We start from the raw sequence: 10,142 nt of genomic DNA on the forward strand, positions 1-10,142 counted from the left end.
TATCATGATTTTTTATATACACAAACCGAGCCAAGTCGCAAGCGAGCAACGATTCACACCAACCAATGCTCGGGATATGCTCGTTTAGACTATTATTATTTTATCGAAGTAGTGGTTGTCGAATGGTACGCCAACAGTGGTTGTCGAACGTTAGCTCCGGCGGCAGTGAAAGGATGGATGGCTGGTCTATGCTAGTGAAAGATGAGAGAGAGTTGGTGTGAGAATGAGAAGGAAGGAGAACGATGGATGGAAATACTCATAGTGATTCCTTGTCTTATACGATGTAATACCATCAGTCGGATCTGTTTGTTATGAACGGCCAAGATTTAATCACTTCCTTGTCACCCGGATCGTGACCTTTAGCGGTGACAATCCAGATATCGCTATTAAAGTGTCGCTGCTAAAGCTTAGTTTTTTTAGCGCGAGCTTTGTAAATTTTTATTGTTTGCTAACCTAAACATATTAATTAGTTAGCTCAACAGTTAGGATATTAGATGGAGAGGAGTTTAATTTTTTTTTGAAGGGCCAAATTTTATAAAAGAAAAAAGAAGGGGCAACCTACAAGCCGCAAGAGCCCACACAAGATGTAAGAACAAAATTAAAACGAAAGAACAACTACAAACACACTACAATGAAAAACTGACAAAGTTAAACCTACACTAATCCTCCCAATCTAAGATCGACCGTCTGAGTGATAAAAAAAACCAGCTAAACTATTTTTTTGTACATTTTTACTGTGTTAGTTCATATCTATCTATCTATCCTTGTTATTACTATTATGATTTATATAATTATTAATATATTTTACGGAAAAGTTAATCAATAAGCTTATGAAGGGGTGTGTAGCATCAACCTAACATGCCACTTGGTTACGTGTAACATCATATATAATGGCTTACATAGTACCTATAGTTATAAAAAGACAAAAAGTTACTCTCATACTCTATTCCTATACTAGCGTTGGTTTTACAAGTTGTAACGGCAACTGTTGAAATATGTTTTTATAAAATCAAGCTTATCAAGACGGATTTGCACAATCGAATGGGTGATGAGCATTTGAACAATGCTTTGATTTGTGTGGTTGAAAGAGAAACGCTTGATAAAGTAAAATAAGAGGTTGTAATGGCTCAAGCTTTCAAAAGCCGAATAGGAGAAATATCAACCCATGCGTTTAAATTTATTTATTATCGTGTTTCAAATTTTGTTTCATTTTCATTGTATGAAATACGGCAAAAAAATAAAAAATAAAAAAAATTGAACTTTAAGCTAAACAGCAAACATAAAACATATATGGTTAATGGTTCTAATTTGTTTGGGCTTTAAATTTTAGTTGGACTTTAATTGGTTTGGACTCATAATTTGGTTGAGCTTTAGACAAATACGGATAACATTATATTTTTTTCAGGGGCAACGAAATGCAAAAACCAACAAAATAATTTTTTTTACGCTACTGACGTAAAGTTGAGGGGTAGCGGAGGCTATCCCTGCTAAGCTTATAGGTTCGCCCCTGATAGTGCTACTCCGCATCCCATTATGGGCTACGGTGGCGTTAACAGCACCAGTCGTAACTATCGGCATCTTGTCAACATGAAGAAGTACCTCTCTTATTTCTATTCTATATTTGATGAGAACTATGTTCATTTTGTTGACAATTCTAATTAGAGGTGGGGTATAAAGTCGGTACACCTAGAACCGGGCCTGTACACTCAACCTGTGGGTAACGACCAGGTTTCCGTTTCTTAGGGAAAACGTATTTGGACCCGAACCCACCATAACCGATTCCCTCTCTACCAGCCTACCGGGTTAAAACCCGGACCCTGAAAAAACATGGTTTGCGCACCTCTAGCTCTAATGTTGAAAGTTGAAACTGATGAGTCTCACAACACATGAAGATATAAAGCCTGACAACAAGTGTAAAACTGACGAGTCTCACTTTCTGAAATTATAATACAATTTCTTCCAAATGAATTTTTACCGAATCCTATTCCAGAATGTATCTACTATCTAGTCCTTCATTCCGTGTCAAATCTAGCGTGAGATATCCTTTGTCATGTCATCCAGAATGTATTTTCTCTTTCTAGTCGGTGGTACTTTGTGTGTATTTATATGATCCGTGAACTTGTTGAAGGTAAACACATTTTCAAAGAGACAGTAACCTTTTAACCACCATAAATATTTGTTTATTCAATGTTGTACTATAAAAGTTCAACTTAAATATTGACAATTATTATAGTAGTCCAACGTCTTCGATCTTTTTGACGTAATTCAAACGAAACACAATATATATAATATGTATTTTTTTCAATTTTAAATTGTTAGCAGCCTCTCCATCTCTCTCACGATTCCATTTTATTTTATCTTTATTCAAATAATTATTATTATATAGTATAATTGTGAACTTTGGTGCCGCTAAGCTTTCCATTGAGGCACTTGGCGGCACCATATTGGTCAAAGATTTTTTTTTTTTGTTTTACTTCCGATATTCCGATATTGTAACGAAATTAACGAAAACCGACCGAATGACAATTTTGTTTTCCTTTTATTTTGTTTTAGTTTTGGTACCATAACGAACGTTAAGAAAACCGACCGAACACCAATTTTATATATGTTTTTTAGTTCCGTTACCATAATGAATGCGACGAAAACTGACCGAATTTGTGTGGAACCACCGCCTCAACGTCTGGGATCAACAACTCTCGGGTTTTACTAACGCCCAAGTTTTACCGACTAACGCCACCTCATTGGCCCCCCTTAATTTTCATTTTTTTGTTTTGTTTTAGTTTCGTGTATGTAACAGAAACCGACCAAATTCACGTCAGATTAATGTCTGAACGCTCAGGACCGACGATGCTTGTGTTTTATCACCACCCAAATTTTACCTACCTGCCCGACAGTCCGACACAACGCGTCGGATAAAAACACTAGTTCAATATATAAAAAAATTATCCATCCATGTCGGGATTATCTTACTATACATACTTCTAAAAAACTTTTAAGTGAATTCATTGGCCAATAAAATTTAGAATATGTAATGTTCTGTATATTTAATGCCGAACACATCTAAAATAGTTATTTGTTTTTTACATTAACCTCGTGATATAACTATAGCAATATCAGTTAATAGTCAGACAAGTTTTTTCTATATGAATTAAGTCAATAGAATAAACATAAAGAGTCGATCAAGTTTGATCAAAACTCGAATGTGTTCTCAATTTCGTGTGCTCCCCCTTTAACAAACTGGTTAGAGCCATAAATAGAATCCGATCAAGGAGGTCCTGGTGTTTTGATCACAAACAAGTCATCATGGCAATTTTCAAGTTGCAAGGGGTATCAAGAAGTTGAACAACACCAACTATAACCCATGGTCTACACGTTTGATGTCTTACCTTTAGGGGCAAGATTTGCTATTCAGGGCTGTCTTAGAGAATTATTAAAAATTTTTTAGCTGAAAGTGAAAAAAAATTTGGGCCTTAAGTAACAGGGGTTTTTTATTGTGTTTAAACAATTTAATTTTTAAATGGACTTACTTGGTTATGATTTGAGTTGTGTAAAAAAATTTCTGTATAAAATAGGCTTAAACGTATCTCAAGTGAGATAAATAAAAATAGGATTAAACAAGTCTAAAGTGAGATAAAAGTAGGATTAAACAAGTCTCAAGTGAGACTAGAACTCCCAACCTTTTGGTTGGGTGCCACTAGACAAACTAGTGGCTGTATAATTGAGTTTAAACACTAAATATACATACTGTTTTTCATAAAAATATATGTAATTTTTTTTTAAATTTCGGGCCTAGTGGGGTATCGGGTCGAGGTCTGTCGATCCCCCTGCCCTCTTTGAGAGCCAGCCTTGATGTCATTAATGGGTCTGAAACCCAAGTACCAAGAATCAACACCAATGATGCGATCCATAAGTTGAGGGTTAAGGTCTGTAAAGTGATATTTGTTCTGAGACCACATTGGAGGAGGAATTACTCGATCATCTACAAGGCGTAGAGTATCCAAAATAAGCTTGGGATACGTTCGTCGGTTTGCATTTAAAGAGGAATGACAAATGACTTTAGATGTTGGAAATCGAGTCAATGGTTGTGTCACAAGGGGAGCTCTCAAATTTCCGATATTTTCGAAAGGTGAAAAACTTTTGTCGAAAATCAGTGACTTCTTAACCGACTCTTGTTGAATTTGAGAATCGGCTTGCCGGACAAGAAGCCATGGTAAAACAGATGGTCGACATCTTGCTCAAGATAGAAGACACAACCTTGTTTATCGAGAAGGCGGATGGGAAATCTCGGTTCATAAACCATCGAATTGAAAGTTTGATTGAATTATTTGATCAAATTCAAACAAACCAAAGGCTAATGAGAAAAAAGAACTGTTGGGTGGAAGCAACGAAAAGCACAAGAATAAATGTTTTCTCTAGAGTAAATTATTGTTTATGCCCCTGTGGTTTACGGAAGGGATCGGCTTGCGTCCCCTTTTAAAAATTGTGCAGGCGAATTTACAAAATAAAGAAGAGCGCGGATGGGTCGGTCGAGAGGTATAAATCCCGTCTTTTATCATGAGGCTTTTCTTAAGAGTATGGTCTCGAATATGAAGAGACATTCAACCCGTTGCGAAGTTGACTACCGTGCAGGTCCTTATCGGTATCTTGGAGAGTAAGAGTTAGGACCATGGAAAATGGGTGTCAACATGTTTTTGTACTGCGATCTTGATTGGGAAATCTATGTGGAGTCGATTTCGAAGAACGACCTCGACCAGGGTAGTTAGAAGCAACCTCTAAAGGCTTGGTACGAGAAGATTTCTGAAACCTTCAAGTACAACGAATTTATGTGAACAACAACGGATGCAAGTTTGTTGGTAAACACTAAAGGAACGAAAACGACGATTGTACTCGTATACGTGGATGATTAATTTGATCATCACGGGAGATTTATTAGATAAAACATCCCAACTTAAAGAAAATTTGAACACGAGGTTTAGAAATGAAAGATGTGGGACGAATTTGACATTTTTTTTTGGTTTGGAGCTTGATTATGCTAAAATATATAGTACTACACCATGGAGGTCAAAACCAACGAACTCCAATCGACAATAATTTCAAACTATACTCGGATGAAGGTAGGGAAGTCAAATATCTGATCGGGTATAGACAAATTATAAGTACGTAGTCTCATTTACTTAACAGTAACGAGTGTTGAGTCGATAGATGCAAAACGCAAGAAAACTACATCTACATGTGGCTAAGAAAATGTTAAGGTACATATAAAAATCTTTTATATACCGTCCCCACTTTTCGTCGCACATAACTCCTTTCACGGATTTACAAGATTCTAAATAATAATAATAAAAACAAAATCGTCTAAAAACAATGTATCAAGAGAATCAATAATCTTATATGAAGCAACAATAGCATGCTAACTAATTGAATTAGATAAAACGCACTGTAGGACGTGATCTTAAATGTATTAGATGGAATACACTAAAATAAACTGAAACATTCATGAGATTTGTGATTCTAACCAAAAGCTTTACTTTTATCATCAACGAGACACTCTAAAGATAAAGAGGGAAGAGTACACTACGTTACATCAAAGAACAATGGATCACAGTACAGTATAATCAAATTTAATATTAATGCTAACATTATAAGGATATAGTAACAATGACTATGGGGAAGCATATATGATATATAGCAAAAGCCACAACACGCTATATTCTTTAATATTGGGACACGAGCTATGTATTGACAATCTAATAAACAAAATGTGGTACTCTCTCTATCATCTGTTGAAGCTGAATATATACCTGTCACTTTGTATACAGTTAGATGTCAAGCCTTTTGGTTATGAGCTAGGAATCCTAGAAGATTGAAATATGCCACGAGAACAAGCAACAAAGGTATATTATGATAATAAATCTGCCATACATTCATATTAAGTTTCATTATATCAAGAACTAATCAACAACAATTTGATGCTGAGATTGACTTTTGAGGATCTAAAGAACAATTGGCAAATATATATCTAGTATACTATTAAAGCAATAACGTTATCCATAAATGATATGTATTTTTATAATTTATTCTAATAAAATAATTTAATTTATATTAAATTACATTCAACTTAATTATATTCAACATATTCTAATCTACTATACTAATAATAGTAATAATCATGTGTTTCTTAATGAGTTTTAGTTTTTTTTTAAAGTTTCATAGTAGTTATTTTTTATTTTGATTTCATTTCGATTTTGTTCAGTTTTAGTTTTTATAAAGTTGTTTCGTTTTGGTTCGATTTTTTTTTGTTTTTTAGTTTCGTTTTAGGTGGGTTTATCTTTATTTAGTTTTTTGTTTTTATAGTTTTTGTTTTTGGTTCGGTTTCAGATATATCAGCTTTAGTTTTTTAGTTTCACTTCGGTTTTTGTTTAGTTTTTTTGGCATTTGGTTTTGTTTTAGTTTTTTTTTTCAATTTGTATCTAGTTTGTTTAATATTTGGTTTTAGTGTCTATTAAAAAATGAAAAAATATGAAGGGTTCACAAATTAAGTGAAATGTTCACGTGAGTTTCAATTTTAAGGTTGATATAGTTAACTAATTTAGTTGATTGATAGGTACAATTATGTTAGATAAAAGCCTTTATTTTTGGCGGTTACACAAGCATCATCACACCATTTCACAATGCAAAAGACCATTCATAATGGGGCGTCGTATAGACAGAAAATGACTCTTAAGGAGCATTAACCATGACGTATGGCCTAACTACTGATATAATTTTGTACTAATACATATTTAATTTTAACAACTTTTACGAACACGTTTCACACATATCACCAACAATAATTACAAATTTATAATCAGGGATATAATTACCTTGACAAACCGGCCAACAAACTAAATTACTTTATCCAAGATATTATTTGTAAAAGTTACCTCTATTTAAAAGATTTTTGCCCACACCGATTATATATTGAATGAAGATGTCAAACATGGTGGTGTTGGTGTATATATATGATGGCGTATGAAATGTTTGATAATTATCAAGCCTACCCTACTTATATATATCATAATTAAAAGATTAAAACTAAAGTAAATGTTAGTGCTTATAATGCCCCGAAGGAAGAAATTGAAATGAAAACGATAGGGGGAAAAAAGCTTTTCCGAAGGGACCCAGTAGATGTCTCCTCAATAGAAGACTCAATATGGATCTTCATCTTTTTCTTCCTTCTCCTACCCAACCTTTTATTTTTACTATTTTTCACCTTGGATCGAGTTGTCATCTGAAAACATTACTCATGTCAATCAACATACCAAAAGATCCATCTGAAGGTTCCTCTCGATCAGCAACCGGCGATCAGAGCCATCAGCCTGCACCGTTAAGCCGATACGAATCACAAAAACGACGCGACTGGAACACTTTTGGACAGTATCTAAAGAATCAACGGCCGCCGGTTCCTCTAGCGCTGTGTAACTTCAGCCATGTTATCGAGTTTCTTCGATACCTTGATCAATTTGGAAAAACTAAGGTTCATGTTCTTGGGTGTGCCTTCTTTGGGCAGCCTGACCCTCCTGCCCCTTGCACCTGCCCTCTCAGGCAGGCTTGGGGCAGTCTAGACGCCCTCATCGGGCGCCTGAGAGCCGCATATGAGGAGAACGGTGGCTCTCCGGAGAAAAACCCGTTTGGAAATGGTGCGATTCGGGTTTATTTAAGGGAAGTGAAGGAGTGTCAAGCTAAGGCAAGGGGGATCCCATATAAGAAGAAAAAGAAGAGGAAGAATCAAATTAAAGCTAGTGAAGAAATGAAGGCTTCAAAATTGCAGGCCACTTGAATTCAACATCACATGGTACATAACTATACTTATAGTCATGCATATGGATATATACTTCTCATATCTACTTGGTGGTTAATTTTAATCTATGTTTTATTAAAGTTAGTGATCATTCATTGATTACCCTAAAATCCCGTGAAGCAAAAACCCTAGTCTTCGTGTGTCTAAACTTTAAGTTCTTGAAAAAAATAGGCATCTCTTGAAATCCTTAGAGAACATATAACACATCTCTTTCTCTCTCATATCATGCAAAACACTGTTTAGAAACGGTGCTTAAATTAATTAATATTTCTAGCTCAAGTGTCTACTTTATATTTATTTTGTCCCTTTTGGGATTCGCAACGATTTTGTGCGCCCTACGGATGACCGTGTAATAACTCACCTAGCTCCTATATTGGGTGTGTTAGATCATATATCAGCTTGTCTGATCAGTTGTAATATTAATTCAAATTAAACATAACAATTGAATCTCCCTTGTAACGAAGAAAAATAATAAATAAAAACAATAACAAACGCAAGCCACAAATAAATGCAGTATACTAGATCATGATCTACGAGTTCTTGTCCAACACTATAGGCAACAGCCAAGCTGTCATTGTACGCCTATTTTGGCTTATGCTTATACTCCTATCAGGTTCTCTTCATTTCTTCTAGATTGCGTGTTTAAGATTAGTTTTTTCGTTTTCAGCATATTAGTATTATAAGCCCATTTAAGATTCCATAATGATTAACTTAATTAGCATCATTTTCCTTGGATATTTCATAGTATATATTAGTGTTTCTTTAAGTATAATAGTACTATTTCATAACGTATATTACATAGAATTAAAGTATGTATTTCATAGGATTAAAGTATATTAGTATTTCATCGTAATAAAGCATCATTTTCCTTGGATATATATTAGTGTTTCATCTTATGTTAGTGTTTCTTTAAAGTATATTTGTTAGTATTACAGTATATTAGTATTTCATAGTATATTAGTGTTTCTTAAAAGTATATTTCATAGTATATTTAGATAGGGTCATTGGTTCTTAAAGTACATTAGTTATTAATCGTGTTCATGAATCGTTCTTAATTATCAATATTAGTTATAATTAATCATACTTACAATGTACGTATATTATTAATATTACTAGCTAAGGAATTTTTCTTTAGTTTATAATTCCTAAATTTCTTTGAAAGGAGGTAGTATATATCCCGCCAAATTCCATAAATAGAAAGAATAAAGAATACATGAGACATATTCTTCAATTCGTTAGTTGTAGCATCTCTTGGAGGTACCCAACTAGACACTAGCTGATAAGAGATCATTTACCGGGAGGGATCTAACTATATCACACTAATATACTAGCTGCTCTCTCTCTCTCTCTCTCTCTCTCACACACACACACACGCACTCACACTTCTATACCGATCCTATTGTGCTCAGATGATCTCATTCTTCTAGTTTCATGTGTTGTTTAGGTGAACTTCTCTTAAAATGTTTTATGTTAGGCTCAAATTCTGCATGTAGTCTGAAAATTTTCACGTAGATTCATTATAGAATAAATATGGAGCATCAAAAGTAATTTCTTTTTGCTAGAAGGGAAAAAGTTATCCATTTTAGGCAATGAAAAACCATATTTTGTTTTGCAGGATTGCACAATGTCAATAGTGTGAAGATATGATTAACTATTTTAGCTAGAATTTAAGAGGTTTTGAATCTTTCCAATATGATCATAGTTTACAAAAGTGGGCATTAGTTCATATTGTTTTCCATAAGAAAAAAGTTACCATTGAGTTGGTAATATTGAAATTAACTATAGATTTACTGAAAAGAAAATTTCTGATACATGCAAATGAAATTATTACAATAACCCCGTTCAATTGGGTTATGTTATCCTAATTGTTCAAGTGTATTTAGGGATATATGTGTTTTAAGCTAGGGTTCTAGAGTATTTTAAAGGGGTGTGCACATCTTCACCCATTAAATTCTATATTTGTCGACAACGTTGCATTCAAGAGAGATCATCATGAAGTTGATTGGTAGTTTGAGACTAAAGAACATTACTAGAGAAGAAATGTTTCCCTCACAAAATGCCTAGTAATATTCATGAAAGACAGTAGTCGTTCACTATCTCGAAAAGTTTAGCAAGACCAGCTAGGCTCTAGTTTAGCTCAAAACTTGAATATCTATCCCACCATTTGTAGGTTGTGCAAACGCCCCCCTCGATCTTGCTTCTTTCTCTTCTTCCGCCCATGGTGAATGCCATTATCATTTTTTGAATTTTGGACACACTTGATGAAAGTAGATGTGTCTGAAAGTAAACTCCTACATCTATC

General features: G+C 34.2%; 1 pseudogene; it reads left to right on the forward strand.

The window, feature by feature from the left end:
• Nucleotides 1-7,081: 7,081 nt before the first annotated feature.
• On the forward strand, nucleotides 7,082-7,834 carry LOC143632421 (protein LIGHT-DEPENDENT SHORT HYPOCOTYLS 10 pseudogene; annotated as a pseudogene).
• Nucleotides 7,835-10,142: the final 2,308 nt, after the last annotated feature.

The sequence above is a fragment of the Bidens hawaiensis genome, unplaced genomic scaffold (genome assembly GCF_021521415.1).
Source record: "Bidens hawaiensis isolate Kalapana, Puna unplaced genomic scaffold, B.hawaiensis_p1.1 tig00006390_1, whole genome shotgun sequence".
In the NCBI taxonomy this organism is placed as follows: Eukaryota; Viridiplantae; Streptophyta; class Magnoliopsida; order Asterales; family Asteraceae; genus Bidens; species Bidens hawaiensis.